This window comes from Telopea speciosissima, chromosome 5, assembly GCF_018873765.1.
Source record: "Telopea speciosissima isolate NSW1024214 ecotype Mountain lineage chromosome 5, Tspe_v1, whole genome shotgun sequence".
Lineage (NCBI taxonomy): Eukaryota > Viridiplantae > Streptophyta > Magnoliopsida > Proteales > Proteaceae > Telopea > Telopea speciosissima.
In genome coordinates, this window is record NC_057920.1 from 56,821,946 (window position 1) to 56,840,781 (window position 18,836).

At 40.5% G+C, this 18,836-nt stretch overlaps 1 protein-coding gene across 1 annotated transcript in view; it reads right to left on the minus strand.

Annotated features, from left to right (window-relative positions):
* Nucleotides 1–574: 574 nt before the first annotated feature.
* Nucleotides 575–18,836, minus strand: part of LOC122662587 (PI-PLC X domain-containing protein At5g67130-like) — a 35,456-nt gene continuing 17,194 nt past the window's right edge. Inside the window, exon 9 of the mRNA XM_043858253.1 lies at nt 575–719. The gene's annotated coding sequence lies outside the window, so the exon portion shown is untranslated. The remainder of the gene's footprint in view (nt 720–18,836) is intronic.

The window sequence follows — 18,836 nt, forward strand, 5'->3', positions numbered from 1 at the left end:
CTTGGCCATTGGATAAGCCGACTACACTTTGCATCCACGTTCAAGTTTTGTGGCCTATCTCAACCACATAGGTCACCATGTCTTAAACTTGCACTTGGTATTTTCATATGTTCAACTCTTGTTAAAACTATTGGATTTTCAATCTTTTTTCAAAGTTTTATTGTTCTCCATGATTATGTGTTTTAATTGAAACTTATCACGTGAATAGTAGCTAATGTAGACAACATATCCACAAAGGATCAATGCCAACGTAGAAGTCACATGAGAGAATCATTGCATTATTTTTTAAGAAAGTTCATCTTCTGATGATGGCAGTTCTGACTTTTGTAGAGACATCCACAAATAATTTAAGGCTCGTCAAGACAAGTACCCCAAAGCTCATGTGGGAGGGCCTTGATACCCTAGTTTGATAATCAGGTTCAGCACACAAGCTTTTTGGGTTGAGGTTCAGTTTGTCTCATGAACTGGTTTGTCTCATTTGCATCCTTGGGAACCAGGAAGGCCATATGGATCCTGAAGTAGTATTACTTCCCTAATATGAATCCACAAATCTGAAATGAACAGGTCTCAAATGTGAAAGAGAATCATGATTGACAAATTTGATTTAGAAAACCTAAGGAGATGAGAGTCCAGAAACAAACTGAAGAAATAGGAGCACCTCTATCTATACTATGCCGTATACATCCCTCATCTAACTGTAACTCGAATGCTCCAACAACCTGAAAGCACACACCACCATGGTGAGAAATGAACACATTATTTTTTCTTATAAAATACAAATCAATAATTAACAGCATACTTCTATCTACTTATTCATTCATTTATTTTGATGAGTAGTAACAAACAATACAATTTTTTCCAATTACACAAGTGAAAAATACATCGATAGAAAAGTTGGCAGTAGCAACCAAAGAGTCATCTTTCCCATTTAGATGAGGAAATCTTCTGCCATCTAGCATTGGTAGTGGCATATAGTATCTTGTCATGGCATTATGGCTTGTCTCGAATCAACATCACCAAGTGTACAATGCAACCTGTAACTGTGAAACTGCAGCATTCTAGCAATCATGATATACAATTTTACACAAAGGATCTCATCACAATAATAAAATTATGACAGTGAATTGTCATTCACATATGCTCCTTTGCATAGAAATGGGCAACTACCATAGATATAAGCCCCAATTTGCCACCATCCCCATCCATGTTCTTGCCACTTTGGAGCCGCCCAAGGCTGTCCTAAGAAGAATCTATGGCATTTTTGCTGATTTCCTTTGGGGGAGTTCGGAGTGGGGAAAGCGCGGGCACTGGGTGCATTGGAAGAAGATTTGCAGGCCTCCGGAAGAGGGAGGGCTGGGGGTTAGGCTGTTGGAGGATTTTGGACTCTCTCTAAGGCTCAAAGGTTTATGGAGGGTCCTCGCTGAAAACTCGCTGTGGAGTCCTTTTTTCAGGGCTAAGGTCTTCAAAGGTAATCATGTGACTTTGGCAGAGTCAAGTGGGCTAGGTTCAAAATCTTGGAGAAACGCCCTGGCGCTTAAAGAATTCATGCTAGACAAATCACAATGGCTACTTGGCTCTGGAAATATTGTTTTCTGGTTAGATAACTAAATGGGGGTTGGCCCGTTGATTGATTATGTGGACAACGCCCTATCCATTGACACAACTTTGCGTGTCAGGGATGCTGTGGATGAAGATGGCTCTTGGAGGCAGGGTTTGTTGAATCGGATTGACTCGGAGGAAGTTAGGCAAATTATCCTTCAAAATGGTTTTGCCTTGTCAGAGAAGGATGATGCTATTGTGTGGACTGTCGCTAGTGATGGTTGCTTCACTGCTAAATCGGTCTGGAATGAAGTACGGTCCTGGTCGCCTGAGGTTCCCTACGCTAGATGGGTCTGGAACCAAACTCTACCCACGAAGATAGCCTTTTTTACCTGGCAGCTTCTTAATGGGAAGATTCTCACTGACGACTCCTTAATGCCTGTAGGCATTCCCCTGGCTTCCAAGTGCAGCTGTTGTTAGAATCCTAGGAGGGAAACTACTGACCATTGCCTCGTTGCTGGAGGCACTGCAACAAAGATTTGGAGCTTCTTCTCACGTGTCTTTGATATTGTTTTGTTGTCATCACAAGACATCAGAAGTCGTATGTTTCTATAGCATGGGTCGGCGGGTAGTAACAACCTAAGTGCCTATATTACAGGGCTTTTACCATCTCTGATTGTTTGGGAACTCTGGAAGGAAAGGAATAATAGAAGACATGGGGAAAGAATGCAGTCTGTAGGTGCTATTGTTGAAAGCGTTAAGCTCTGGGTGAGAGGGCTTTCATACCCCTCTAAGATTGGGCGTTCTTCCACTAGAGATGACTTAATTCTGCAGGTTTTTGGTTTATCGCCTCCTCCAACCAGGTTGAGAAGTCCTGTCCCTATTTATTGGTGCCCACCTTTCGTCTCAGTGAAGCTTAATGTGGATGGAGTTTGTAGAGGCAATCCAAGAATTGGTGGGGGTGGAGGTGTTATCAGGGACAGGAAGGGTGTTGTTTTGGCAGCCTTTTCAAGCTTCTATGGTGAGTGCACAAATTCAATGGCAGAGTTGAGAGCTTTGAGGAATGGGTTGAATTTGTGCCAGGAGTTGGGTCTTGCTGATGGGGTGATTAATTCAGACTCTGCTTCCACAGTTAGAATGGTCAATCTCAAGAGATGTAACCTGTGGAGGGGTTGGTACTGCTTCCAGGAAGTCATGGCCTTAATTGGTTCTACTAGGGCTTTGGTTTCTTTTGTTTACAGGGAAAGTAACAGGGCAACTGATTGGATGGCCAACCTTGCTTGTGACACTAGCTCTTCTACTGTTTACCACACTGGCAGTCATCTGCCGGGTGACTTGCAGCGTATTGTTTGGGAGGACAGGGCTGGCCTACCAGTCCTAAGGAAATAGGTTTTTTGTTTAAATTCTTTCCTCATGAATGTATGGGATGGATCCAGAGATTAGGTGAGTGAGTTTGCTCCTTTGGGTTAGGGTAAGGTTGTACGTCCCCCCCTAGCATTCTTTATTTATTTTCTGGATATTAATAAAGTCTTAGGGGCTGGCCCGAGTCCCAGGTAAGTTTCGAGATTTTTTTTTTTTAAAAAAAAAGCCCCAATTTGCTCTTGACTTTTAGTCTTACCATATTCTAGACCCTAAAAAGCTAATAGATTTTTCCCTAGCTCCATTTGTTTCAACATAAAACGGGTGCAATTAAAAAAACGTAAAATTTTGAAATACAGAGATTGTTTCAACCAAAGTAAAATTATTAAGGGACATAGAGGTTTATAGCAAGGCGCACTATTTTGTGCCTGTTGAAGTATATCGGGTCCAGGGAGAAGAGGATATCTCGATATTCTCGAGATTCCTCTCCTCCTCTTGTGACTCCTAGTTTGATTATGAATCTGTCCTAGTCCTAGTTCTAGTCTGAATTATTAGTTCTAGTTCTAGTTTTATTTCTTCCTTATTTTCCTATTGTAACTTGGAATCCTATCATGATTAGGAATTCCTATTGTGATTAGGAATTCTCTTTCTTATTGCAATTTGGTATTATAAATACAAGTATTGTGTGAGAGGCTGTCATATTTGACAGTTCTCTTCTTACCTTTCCATTCTTCTCCTCATCTTCTTCTCTCCCATCTGTCGATTCTGGTTTTCTAACAGGTGTTCTCGCTACATGGTATGAGAGCACAAGCTTTAAACTGGTTGTCCTCATCGATTCTGATTTGAGAGTTTCTTCACTCAGTTTCTCTTAAAGGGGTGCAGCACCCTATGCTGCATATTAATACAGTGTAACCCTAGATGGAGTTTTCAATTGAAAACTAGGGTTCTCTTATATCTAAAGTTAAGATCGATTGGAGAAGATTCTTCTCAGCCTGCAGCAATGTTTTGAAGACCAATTCTGCAATTTCTTCTTGAGGATTTCTATCCATTCCATAGATGCTTTCTGAAAATTGAAGTTTATTTGAAGAAATATAAGTTTTCTACTCTACAGCAACATCGCAGGGTTTTCTCTCTTCTCTAATTGATCCAATCTCTAGGTGAGTTATCAGATTCTGTTGTTATTCTTCAAAAAATACTACTCGGCAAGGTTTAAAGTATTGGTATCAGGTATCGTATAGGCCGGGTGATTTTTAGAGACCTATCGTAGCATAGCGTAGCGTATCATATCAAAGATACGTATCGAATAATACAGATACACATAGAAATGGTCAAGATACACATGGAAATACACTTTTGGAACAAAAATAATATAAATAAGCAATATATAACAAGTGTCATGCATAAACACTAAAATGGTGAATAATGTATAACCAAACAAGTGCATTAAATTGAAATTGTTATAAAAGATGAGTTTTCTTAGATTTTGTAATCGTCTATAGCCATGAAGAGTATTGGATGATGTAAAAGATGATGTTATTGCACTAAGATCTTGGAGTAAATTTTGAAGCTACAATAACTCACAAATGCCTTGGGCCATAACATGGAATTCTGCTTCAGTACTGGATCTTGCCACAACATTTTGGTTTTTTATTATGCCACGTGACAATATTACCTCCTACAAATGTACAATAACCTGAAGTAGATTTCCTGTCAGGATTACTACCCCAGTCAGCATCAGTGTAAGCCTCAATACGAAGATGATCATGCGGAGACAGGAGAATCCCTTTTCCTGGAGCTGACTTCAAGTAATGGAGAATATGAAGAACAACAGCCATATGAGTGGAGTCGAGATCATGCATGAACTGACTGACCAAACTTACTACAAATACAATGTTCGGTCTAGTGTGGGAGAGATAAATCAAATTTCCCACCAACCGTTGATATCGACCTTTATCAACCCGATCACCATCCTTCTCTTGCAGACGAGTAGTAGCTTCCAAAGGAGTTTCACAAGGATGACATCCTAACAAACCAGTCTCTGAGAGTAGGTCTAGAACATACTTTCTTTGGGAGAGAGAAATGCCTTTGGGAGAACGGGAAACTTCAATCCCAAGGAAGTACCTTAGTTGTCCTAGATCTTTTATTTCAAATTCTTGTCCCAAGAAAGTCTTCAAGTGAGAACTTCCTGCATCATTATCAGTCAGAAGTATGTCATTGACATAGACTATAAGAAGGGTGATCTTATCTCCATTTCGCTTGATGAACAAGGTGTGATCAGCATTACTCTGTTTGTATCCTACAAAGATCATTGCTTCATAGAGCCTGCCAAACCAAGCCCGAGGAGATTGCTTCAGCCCATATAACGCCTACTTTAGCCTGCAAACTTTCCCATGAGTCTTGTCACAAGAAAAACCTGGAGGAATCTCCACATAAACTTCCTCTTCCAGCTCTCCATGAAAAAATGCATTTTTTACGTCCAATTGTTGCAAATCTCAGCCTAGATTGAAAGCATATGACAGTAAAACCCGAATAGTATTCAATTTTGCAACTGGGACAAATGTCTCCTGATAGTCGATCCCATAAGTCTGAGTAAAACCCTTGGCCACAAGTCTAGCCTTGTATCTATCTACTGTCCCGTCCACCTTCTGCTTGACAACAAACACCCATTTACAGCCGACTGGTTTCTTGCTCGGAGGAAGAACCACTAGCTCCCACGTCTCATTTTTGGATAAGGCCTTCATCTCTTCCATCATGGTTATTTCCACTTTAAATCTGCAATCGCCTGCTGCCACTTCTGAGGAATAGAAACAGAGGAAAGAGAAGACACAAATGCACGATAGGAAGGAGACAAAAAATCATTGGAAACAACATTGGAGATGGGAAGTTGGGTACAAGACCTAATGCCTTTATGAACAGCAATAGGTAAGTCAAAAGAAGGATCCTTACCAGAAGGTGTAGCAGAGTCTGGATCTGGATCAAGTTCTGACGATTGGAGAAGAGGTACAGCAGTGGTAGTCTCAACTTGCTCCTTATACTTCCGGGTATAGACTATATCAACAAGAATCTGACTGACAGGTCTACGCTCCCCTTAAATAGGAACCAAACTAGGGGCTGACATTGAAGGGTCTGGAGGAGAAGGCTCCCCCTAAATAGGAACCGGTAGAATAGTAGGCACATCTTCAAAACCTAGATCATGCTCCCCCTGAAAAGATGGCTGAGAATAATATGTCAGGGATTCATGGAAGACAATATCCATAGTAACCAGAGTACGCCGATTGGGCGGGTGATAACACTTGTATCCTTACTGGGTGGCGGAGTAGCCTAAAAAAATACACTGAATGTTTTGAGGATCGAGCTTGCCATGAGGATGATGGTTGCGAACATAACAAACACAACCAAATATTTTTGGGGGCACCACATAAGAACAACCCTGGAGAATGTCAATAGGTGCACGACCATCAAGTACACGGGTAGGCATCTGGTTTATGAGGTAGGCAGCAGTAAGGCTAGCATCACTCCAGTATTGAGAAGGGACCTGCCGTGCAAACATAATGGCCCGAGCTACTTCCAGAAGATGCTGATTCTTTCTTTCAGCCACTCCATTCTGGGCCGGAGTGTCAACACAACTGGTCTAATGAATGATTCCATTTTCAGCGAACTAATTTAGGAACTAACCCTCCAAGTATTCTCTGCCATTATCACTCTGCAGAATTTTTAAGATGGCATTGAATTGGGTCTGAACCATATGATGAAACAGCTGAAAACAACGAAAAACCTCACTTTTGTGCTGCATCATGTATATCCAAGTGGTCCGAGTAAAGCAGTCAATAAAAAACAAACCATCTATGGCCAGAAATGGAAACACAACGGGCAGGGCCCCACACATCAGTATGAACTAAAGCAAAGGGAGAAACACTTCTTTTATTCAAAGGAGAATAACTGGAACGAGCCTGTTTGGCCAAAACACAGGCCTCACATAAAAACTCATCCGTTTTACAATCTTTGACTAACTAAGGAAATAAAAAAGCTAAAGTTCTAAGTGGAGGATGGCCAAGTCGACAATGCCATAGATGGAGATCAAGAAAAGTGGCTGAATGTAACTGATGAGCTAGAGATGAAGCTGGCGGAAGAGAAGTCCGACCCGTGTCGAGTAAGTAGAGGCCACCATGTACCTTACCACCCCCAATCGTGTGCCCTTTCACCAGATCCTAAATGACACAATGAGAAGGGAAAAAAGCTATTTTGCCATTTAAATCTTTGGTAAGACTACTAATTGAAAGAAAATTAGTAGAAAAAGAGGGAACATGCAAAACAGAATTAAATGTAAGGGTAAGAGCAACGAATGGAACCCTTTCCATTAATAGGAGAAAGAGAACCATTATCCACTCGAATAGTGTCTTTCCAGAAGAGGGAGAATATTGGTGAAACACATGGGAGGAGCCAGTCATGTGGTCAGTAGCACCGGAGTTGCTAATTCAAGGACTGGAGACAGCCGATGCACAATGACTACCGACTGGAATACCTGAAGCAAACTGAGAATCAGAAGGGGCAGCAGGTGCAGAAGCCATTGTAGGTGCAGCGGAAGAGGCCTGTAGCATGCGACGGAAAGCCAAAAGTTCATCCGGAGTGAGACCAATGTCTGTAGAAGGGGCAGCAGCAGCAGCAGCAGCAAATTTAGTATGATTAGCCTTGGGTTTGGGCTTCCCACGACCACGTTTCGCCTCAAAGTCAACAGGCTTCCATGTAATTTCCAGCATTGAGCCTTAGTGTGATAGGGCTTGTTGCAGTGTTCACACTTTACAGCCCGCTCTTTGGAGGCAGCATTACTACCATCAGTAATGGTAATAGAAGTAGAAGGGGAACCAGCTTGTAAGGCAGACCGATCAACAATAGGATTGTGCAACATAGGAGCCCTACGAGTCTCCTCTGTATGTTGTCGATGTGTTTGCGAAAGGCAGCAATATCAGTAGCAATAGAGGGCTAAAAATCTGAGTAATGATCCAATTGCTGCCATAAATTCTTGAGGGCAGCATAATATTTAGAAACGGACAGCTCCTTTTGAGTAGTGTCATAAACCTTCTTGCGAATCTCATACACCTGAGCATCATTCCCTACCTGCCCATAAGTCTCCTTGGCAGCACTCCATATTTGATGGGCTGTTTCCAGTAATAAGTAGTTGCTGGAGAGGTCAGGTTGCATAGAGTGGATCAAATAGGACATCACCATAGCATCATGGGACACCCATCGGTCTTGGATAGAACCACGTTCAGCTGACATAGGGGTACTCCCAACAATATGTCCAGTAAGCCCTCTACCAGCAGTGGTCAAATAGGTAGACCTAGACCACATGAGGTAATTGGTGCCATCGAGCTTGAAAGGAGCAGCAAGAGGGAGAAATTCAGTCCGGGTCTGTTCATCAATCCCAGAAGTTGCAGAAGAAGAATCTGAGCCTGTCATGGTGGCAGCCAAATAATAAATCGAACAAGCAAGGAATTGATGCAGCCAGCCAGGAAGAACCAGAAACCCTGGAATCGATATTGGGAGAAATCGATCCAAATAAAAGGAAATCTGAAGTTTGCAAAAAAACCCAGAAAACCTTGTTGAGATTAATGTCGAGTGGGCCTTTTGTATGAAGAAAACTCCTCTAAAGAAAAACAGCAACAGTGAACAGCCCTAACCCAAAAATCAATAGGTGTTAGGGTTTTCTAAAGTGGAGATCAATTTAGGTTAGAGGGCTTCAAAAAATTGTAGTAGAGCTGGCATAGATGTTGGTCAAGATTGCAGATAAATCTCCAACAAGAGGAAAATCAACCTTCAAAAGTGATAGAGGCTTGATCTTCAAAACAGGGAGAACTCCAATATCGCAGACAATTGTGGCAACAACTATTGAGCAAAATTAATGGTTAGGTCATGGAAAGAAGAGGTAGGTTTGAGGGTAGCAGCTAGATCATATGATCACCTCATTAGTGCTGCCCTAAGGTGAAGGATGAGAACCAAGAAGAAAAGGAGAGAAAAGATAGAGGGAAAGAGAGGGCAGAAAAAACAATGGGAGGGTGGTGGGATTTGAAAACTTAGATCAGAGAAAAATTTGGCTCTGATGCCATGTTAACAAAACAGAATTTAGTGAATGGCTTGAATGATCAATGTGATCACTAAGCACCTTTATTTATAACTTTCAATGAGAGTGGAAGAATTACAAGTAAATCCCTACATAGCCGACTATACTAGTTATTGGGAAAAAAACAGAAAAAAAAAATACCCAAAATACCCTTATCGGGTTACATAACTCAACAGTAATAAATCAGATCAACATAAAAGACTGCAGAGCGTACATTAAGTCATACTAAGGCATGAATAGGCTCAAATTTGAGATGTGGTGGCCATCAACAACTCAACATGTAAGCAAGAGAAATTGAACACTATTGCAGCTAGGAGGAGCCAAATTTTCTCATGTCACAAAATCAATAATGACATTCCATCAATTAACCAGTCAAGGGGACTGATCACCTCCACCATACAGCGAAGATGTCCTCCCCCTGCCCACTAACTCCACCCCCAGGAAAAACAAAAGAGGCAAACAACATCAAAGATCTTGAACGTTATGTCAGCTAACAGAGAAATATGCCTTTTATCTTCTATCCCTCTTCCTCTTTGCTTTTGTTTATTGGGATACATTTCTGTCAAAGTGTATATAAATCTCTTATATGCTTCCTAATCAATCATATGGACCACCCACGGCCACGTTTGCTATTGTGGTAAGTTATGTTTGATTTCACTCATCATGAACGGGCATTATATCTATCATAAACACCTTACTTTACTAAACCTCAGTGTGAATGGATACACAAATATAGGTGTTGGAATATGTAATCCAGAATACCGTGGGGGTATTCTAGTCTTTTGGGTGTTTTATTTATTTTTTATTTATGTATTTATGAGCAAGGGTAGAAATGTAATTAGGGATGTGACACTGTTCACGTGAACAGTGTCGTGAATACTGTTTTCCCCTTGTTATCTCTTTTATTATTATAAATAGAGAGCTTGACTGATCTCATAGATCATTCAAGCCATTCACCCATTCTCGGTTCAAGTCAACATGGTATCAGAGCTGGTCTGATCTAGGTTAGAAAAAGAGGAAAAAAACCCTACTCCTTCTCTCCAATCAACTTCTTCCTTCTCTCTTTCTCGGCTTCTCCTCCTTCTGGTTTTCTTCTTCTCATCCTTGTAAGGGGGCAGCACTAATGACGTGAAAACCTTAACCAATGATTTAGTTGCTGCCCTCCTCCATTCAATCTCTTTTTTCCATTAAAATTCTGCTGGAACCATCTTTGAGAATTGGAGCTTTCCAGAATTTTTTGGAGATCAACTTCCTATCACTATTGAAGGCTGACCTTCCACTATTGGAGCTCCCTTTGCTCTCTTTTCCAGCACCTTCCTACCCTATTCCATTGACTTCCTTCCCTTTTTTCTATTTCTCCATCTTTCATTAACCTTTCCGGCCCCTACCCTAATCAATCTCAACTCCAATTGATTTTAGGGTTTCCCTTTTCAGATGCAGCTAATTTTTTGGGGCTGATTCCCTACTACTACAAGCCATACTCGACCTAAATTTGGACCCTTTCTGATGGATGGATTTGTTTCTATAGGAAAACTTTCTTAACCTGCTAATTTGGTTACCTACTAAAACCCTGACTCCAATCGAAATAAGGGTTACAGGTTTTAGTTTTTCCTGATTTTTTTTAGGGATGATTATTCCAACTACAAGGACCACTCGACCTCAGTCTTAGCCTCTTTCCAAGTGTTTGAAGACCCCTAACCCCAATCGATCCTCCTTTTCAGGGTTTCACAAAACCCTGACACATCGATTTTAGGGTTAGGGTTGATTGCTGTTGCTGGAGTTTTTTTGGAGGTGTTTCTACCATCAAGAGGGACATTCTACTTCAACTATTCATGGCTTGAAGAAGTTACATTACACAAGATAGTTGTTGCCCTATTTTTCTGCATTTTTTTTATGTTTCTCCCTCTTGAAGATCAAGTCTCAATCAAAAAAAGAGGTTGGTTATTCGTATTGGAGATCCATTCAAGCAGCTCTGGACAGCATCTATTACACACCATCAACAATCTTTGACAAGTCATCATCTCTTTTATGAAGCCCCCTTTCCCTACAATTGATCTCAACTTTCAGGTTTTTTACAAAACCCTGACTATAATCGATCTAAGGGTTAAGGCAGTCCTCTCTTACTGATATTTTGAGGAGAGTTTTATAACCATTAGAGGAGTACTCGACCCAAGTTTCAGCATCATTCATGGATTTATTTTGAAAAAAAATTCAGGTTCACACTTATGGCTCGATTTCAACCTATTCTTTTACTTGTTCCTATGTGGCTGGCTGCTTCAACTACCTATGGATCTGTTGGGTTAATTAATTTATACTTGCTGGTTCTATCAAGCTTTACTACATACCTTGCTTTATTGATTGGCTTCTATAAGCATGACTGGTTTACATGTTACTGCTGCCTTTATGAGGACTACTGCTGTCTTATTATTGAGTCTGAATATCCTACTATTGGAGTTCAAATTTCATTCATTGTTGAAGACTCGAATTTACTACCTTGGAGATCAGCTTATTTGGGATTACAACAGCATTGTTCCATGGTTATTGGTTGCAACTACAAACCTATTCAGTTGTGTGAAGCTCTTCTACTACTTCATATCCGGCTTACTTTGGAGCTTGTTCCTAGCAGTGTTTACTAATTCAGATCTGATCCAAGTTTTTTGTTGAAGTTTATTACATCAATTCTGTCCAGATATCTTCGTCAGTTCTATTTAGCATGAGGGAGTTTATAAATTGGAGTTTTTGCACACTTGTTCTTCCTTGTTTGAAGATTGATCAAGCCTTGAAGATTGGAGCTTTTCCTTACTTCAAATCAGATCTGTATACTTATGAGATGTGAATATTGGAGTTCGGTGTTTCTCCCCTGCAAGAGTTTCCATCTAAGGAGTTTGTTTGATTGTTTGAAGATGGTGGACAATTTCTATGTTGCATTGTTTTTCTCCATAATTCATTATCCCACAACTTTTTTTTTCACTTGACCACCTCCCCTAACATACCTTTGGCATATACCCATAACCACTTTGGACGATAATGGTATTCTCTAAAATGCCATTTCTTCCTTTTCCATTCCTTTAGCACCTTTTGGAAAATTCTGGAATATTATATTTTTGCCTTATCTCTTACATTATCTCTGTTATGTCCGCGTGTACTACTACACATGAGGGGGAGATTATGTACAGTACACCTGCAGACATTGTAGAAGCAAAACTTGCATGAATACTTGGTGCAAAACATAGAAGATCATTGTTTCCACCATTGCTATTGGGAACCCTTCTTTATTGGGTTGAATTTGCCGTAAGGGGGAGATGAAGAGTATTGAAGATGTTTGGTTATTGCCTGCCTATATGAGGTTCTACAGTTGGGTTGATCTTTTCTGTTGCCTGATTCATTTGTTTCCACTGCTTGTTGCCCTAGTTGCTTGTCTTCAAGATTATCAGTCAGAGATTCATCACTGGATAGCTATAGAAGATTGGTGAAAGCTGCCTTTTTTTGCGTCATCAAGTCGCCCAGTTTTTGAAGATCTATATTTAAAGTTCTTGAAGGTTTATTTGGGAGCTGCATTCATCTGTCAAGCTGGATTCTGCCGCAACTTAGTTTCTTCCCATTTTGTTCAAGTTGGGCATTAGTACCTTGTATGCACCAACTTGAGGGGAGTGTTAGCATTATTATGGAGTTATTTTTTTCTTTTTAGTTCAAGCTGGTTTTTCTTTCTTCTCTTATTTGTATAATCCAGCTTGAGGGGGAGTGTTGGAATATGTAATCCAGAATACCGTGGGGGTATTCTGGTCTTTTGGGTGTTTTATTTATTCTTTATTTATGTATTTATGAGCAAGGGTAGAAATGTAATTAGGGATGTGATACTATTCACGTGAACAGTGTAGTGAATAGTGTGTTCCCCTTGTTATCTCTTTTATTATTATAAATAGAGAGTTTGACTGATCTCATAGATCATTCAAGCCATTCACCCATTCTCGGTTCAAGTCAACAATAGGTTATGATCTCCAAGACTTCAAAATAAATCATTTAATCATTGTAATAATAGCTTGCACAATGCTAAGTCCTCTCCACATAAATCTTGGAGCTTCAGGTGGATTTGACATACGTTATTGATGCTGTGAAAAAAATATGTCAATTCTTACCATCCTAGATGGAAACCTTGGAGGGTTCTTGGAGAGAGGCATGTTTTTCAGAGAATGAATCAGGATTGCAGACAGGTGATCTGTCTGACCATTATCAATCCTCCAAGTTGCTCCCCCCCCCCCCCCACCAAGTCACCAACCCTTTGGGTGTGTTTTCTTTTGATTTCTGCAGCTTGGGCATGTAGCTGCACTGAAATACAACCTCACAGCCCCAACTGGGATATTATCCACTATATAAATATCGGCAAGATAGCCTCTCAAAATCTCCAATATTTCAATTATTTAACAAGTGAACTCAATCCTTTATTAAAGCTATAAAAGATTAGTTAAAAAAAAAAGGACTTCCCATCCAAGACAAAGTACCAGTCTGGGCTAGAAGAAAGAAAAGTATCAATCTGGAGTAGAAGAAAGAATTTGGAAATAAACTGCTTATGCTAAAAATTCTAATAACCCGATCACCAAAAAGTCTGCAAACAAAAATCAACTCAATTCAACTCATGGCATAGCATCTACATGATTGACCAGGTATGAAAGCCAATCAACTCTGAATGGGAAGCAATTGATGGGGTCAGATCCCTAGCAACAAAAAACAAATTGCTGAGGTGCATTGTCAATTTGACATGATGTCCAACATAACTCACAGTAGCAGAATAAAATTTATCCCTGGGCAGTTGGGACAGATTTATCCACCCTTCAGATAGGAAATATGATCTGAAAGAAAGAGGATTTATCCGGTTTTGGTTTATGATATGGTGGCATAGCATTCGACTGTTTGGGCTTGGGTCTTCAGTTGTCTCCCCCCCCCCCCCCAATCCAACAAAAAAAAAAAAAATCAAAAATCAAAATTTTTTCAGATGGTGGTGTACTAGGGCCAAAAATGGTACCCTCAGTACTAAACTGGCTGCTAGAGAAATTATTCCTAATTGTGGTCTTAATTTGTTTATCAAATCTTGGTGGAATTTCTTTTGGAAACTCAAAATTCATCCAAAATTTAAACTTTTCTTCTGGCGTTTGCTAAATGCAGGACTTCCAATCAGGGCTACTCTCTCAAAATGGCTTCAGATCGACTCTTCCTGTGCTCTATGTGGAAATTGTATCGAATCCTCCTGGCATTTGTTCTTATCATGTGATTAGGTTAAACACATATGGGTGGCCGGACCTCTGGGCCTGAGAACCGAATCATTGGCTTATGAAAGTCTGATAGATTTCTGCCTAGCATTTTACTTTAACCTGGTTTTTCAGTGTCTTTAATTCTTTATTATTACTTGCTTCTTTATTTGAGCAACTAGAAACAAAGTTGTCAATGGGTCAGGAAAGCCTGATCCAATTTGGATTATGAAACATATCTGCAAATGGTTGGTGGATTTAAAATTATCCCCCCCCCCCCCTCAGTTTCATCCCAGGATGTAATTGTTAGTAATGTGGAGGATTTATTAGTACCTTCTTCCTTTTTCTTACCTGTGCTCAATATTATTGTTTTAATCTGTGCAGGAAACTATATACCTGGACTAAGTCAGGCAGGATGGTCCAATATCTTTTTGAAAGATGGCAAATTTACCTTTTTTGTTGCAGGATATATAAGTACTACTAATGATATGGAACCTGAAATTTTTGGTATTCGAACAGGCCTAGATCATGCTGCTAGCATGGGGTTGAAGGTTAAAAAAGTATGGTGCTCCAATCCACACATCACTGATATTCTTCCATCTCCAACTAAATCTTCTTGGCCCTGGTATTGTATTAAGGATTTAGTGTATATCTCTGACACAGCCCAAGATATAGTGTTTGAAAAGCAAGGAGACCCTTTTTGTATGGCTATAGCCATGAACCTTGCTAAGTATGCTCAATCCAAGAATACTGTATATCTACCTTTGGTTTAGTAATATAACTTTTGTTTTTCCATCAAAAAAAAAAAACACAAGCCTAGCCAAATGTCATTCCTCCAGAGTTTGATTCTGACTGAGGCAGTTGATGCATGTCAGCAGCATAGGTACCTTAAAAAGTACCAAAGAAAAAGAAAAAATGAGAAACAGGCTGACTCACTAGCAACTCAGCCTTGCGGTTCTGAGTTGATTCAGTTGACCAACTTTTGGTTCAGTCTATGGTTCATCAAACCACCATAATCATGGGGCACCTGTTTTTTTAGGCGTTTTATTTGTTTATTTACTTATTTTTAATTACTTGTATTTTGCTTTAGAGTTCTTGTTAGATAGAACTCTTCTTATCTTTTTTACTTGTATTTTGCTTTAGAGTTCTTTTTAGATAGAAATCTTCTCATTCTTCCCCTCCATTAACCCTTCAAGTAAAATACTGTTGATTTATTTTGGTATCCCAATATATTAAAACTCTTCGGTTTCGGGGTCAATATGTCTGAGATTTCAGTCTTGATCTCAGATTCATCAACCAGAGGTCTTTCTCAGTTGAATCTATTGAATCTTTTAGAAAGAGTGGGGGACAGAGGTATCCAAGTGGATTAAGGCAGTGGATTGTGAATCCACCATGCACGGGTTCAATTCCCTTCGTACGCCCATTTCTCCCATCTTACTTCTCCTGCTCACAGTTTCAGTTTTTGGATCAAAGGTCAAGCCCCTAAAAGTCAGCGTTGGAAACGTCACATGTTGGTGATGTTCTTACCAATTGGTATTTCCCCTCCCTTGTTGGGGCGTATGATTACCTTTTGACCTTTAGGGGGGTTGTGAGGCGCTGTCAAGCATCAGCGTCTTCGACCGCTCGAGCCAACCTTGATCATTCCGCCTTCACTTCCTGTAGTCAGGGCACTTCGCGAACAAGCACTAATCAATGCTCAACTCATCTCATTCCCTGTATTTCTCTCAAATTGAGAAAGCGGTGCATTTAACTTGATGATTGATTGAGTCCCAAATTTTTGGAAATCTGTCCAAAAATTTTCTGACCCTGTTAAACCATTAAATCCTTTTTGCCATCTCATATTATTTGTTGTGGTTTATTAGTAGTGTTGTTCACTGCTTATCCCTGATATTACACTTCAAGTCCTATCTGTCATAAGTCTACAGCGTTGTTTAAGCTCGTTCATCAATTGGACATCCTACATCAAGTAAGATAAATTCACAACTCCTAATCTAACCATTGGATATACTTGATGTTTTGATATCATGCTGGATAGCCTAAGAATTGTTGTCCAGAAACTCACCTCTATCAATTCATTATCTGAGTTCCTAATTTTTAGGATCTTAAGTTTCCGTAACTATGCTGGTTCTTGAGATCCAAACATTGGATCGACCCCATCTTTTGAAGAGTTGTTCCTTATTATTTTAATAACTGCATATCAGAATTTCAGAATCATCTAAGTAGCTGATCTATTGCAATTAAGTGTTCTTGAATTCTGGTTATTTGAGTTTCTGAAACCCAACCCTTTAGGCTTTTAGAAACCCATCACTGTTAATGTATAGGAGTCAAGTCACCACAAGTTTCTGAACTCATTCACTCAATCACTCCTAAGATCATACCACTCATAGTGCTGATCAAGTGATCAAAGACCTTAGAGCCTAAAATTAAATTGCAAGAATGACTAACACAACGATGCCACAGGAAGCATTTCTATGGTGATATGATTCAGATTGCAAGAAAGGCCAATATAAATGGCAAGTTTACAATTTAAGTCAGGTTCATGGTCAATCAGAAGCGGGTATAGCGCATCAACATCTACAAGAACCTAACAATTTATCCTCAAGGAGTCAACTTTCCTAAATCCGTTTTGGTCAACAAATTTAGGACTTGTCATCTTTTCATCTTCTCTTTCTTTTCTATTTTGGGCGGTGCTTTGAAGAGGTCCAAGTGGAGGAAGCTACTGCCCATACTGAGTCTGTTTCTGTTTTTGAGCACTTAACTGAGTAGATTCAGGTAGGTGCAGGTTCAATGCCACCTGCTCAGGGTGACCCCTAACAAATGGCCAAGCACCAAAGTAACAGTGCAGTCTCATTAATTATCTCTCATGGCTCCAGGCCCCCCAATCCCCCTTCCCCCCCGGTCTCACTTGGTCTGGGCCTCCCTCCCCCCTCCCCCCTCCCCACCCCTCTGATGCAGACAAAGTAACCTGGCTCCCCTCCCACAATGGTATTTTTAGCTCCCGCTCTGCTTGGGATTTTGTTAGACCCCATGGCCCATATGGCGCAATCTTGTTTGGTTCAAAGGGCCATATTCCTAGACACTCATTCAATGTCTGGAGAACCCTAAACATTTGCCTCCCCACCCAAGCCTTCCTCATTCACCGCCACATCCTTATCTCCCCCTCCTGTATCCTTTGCTGGAACGGTTTTGAGGACGTTGATCACCTTTTCTTTTCTTGCCCCCTAGCCTCCTCTATCTGGAAAAAAGCTCTGCAGTCCATTTGGCCCCGAAGCAGACGGCCCCTTCCCTCAATATGTCCTTTTCTGGTAGCTCTATTTGCGACATTGTTGGCAAGCTTGTGTTCGGGGGCAATCTCACACATCTGGATGGAACGGAATCTTCGTAGATGGACTTCAAACTCTTGGTCCATTGACCTGATTTGGAAAGCCATCTTTTTTTTTTTAATGTTAGCTCTAGACTTCATATGCTTCCCCATAGATTCCTTATAGACTCCCCAAGGAACAGGCACATTGTTGTTACCTGGGGCTTAGATTCTTCTCTTTCGTTCTCCTAGCCAGCCTCCCTAGGCCTGTGGCTTGTGTTTTGTATAGCTCCCCTCCCCCTTCTCTTTCCCCTGTGTATTCCCCCCCCCCTTTCTTCATCCCCTGCCTTTGGGTTTTAGTAATGAATTTTTTATTCTCCAACAAAAAAAACAGTGCAATAAATTAAGCTTCACCTGCGAGAAGATAATCACATAACAAAATTTTGACTAGTCTTCCAAAACTTATTTAGACAAAAAATCAAAGACAAATTCTAATATTCAAATTTGTGATTCATAGGAGTCAAAGCCTATGATAGTAATATCAGAACAGACGAACATATATTTTCCACCAATTTATCCCTCACATACTCGCGTTATCTAAACCCAATGAAATTGTAGCCTGAATTTTGGTTCATCTTATCATATCATATCATACGATAATATAAAAGTACAAACTGCCATTTTTTGGTATACTTTTCACTGAACAAAAATATCCTCCTTAATATTTTTCTTACCAAAAATACCCTCCATAATGTCTACTCTAGCAGTATAGCCCACCTAATATCCATTATCCATGACTCTTGGAATAAGCCTGTCCACTGTCACTCCCTTCGCCTCCTTTCCTTTGCGATCAAACTTCGCAATACTAAAGGAGCCCTAGAAGCTTGGAACTCTTCTACTTTTGGGAACATCTCTTCCCAAGTGTCTTTATGCTGTTCCAGCCTCTCTCTTGTCCAGTCCCGTCTCCAATTGGACATGTTCAATCCCCTCTTGGCGGAAGAAGAGAAAAGGCTCTCCAATGAGCTATCTACTCTCACCTCCCAATCAGAGAGTTTTCTTCGCCAAAAATTGCACATGAAATGGCTTGAGCTTGGTGATTCAAACACGGCTTATTTCCACCGATCCCTGAAAGTCCGCACCAACTCTTAACTCCATTCCCATGCTCCTTGCTCAAGATGGCACTCCTCTGCTTTCCGTCCATGACATCAAGACGGAAGTTGTCTCCTTTTTCTCCTCCCTCTTCTCCCCTCCCTCCTCCTCCTCTTCCCCCCTCCCT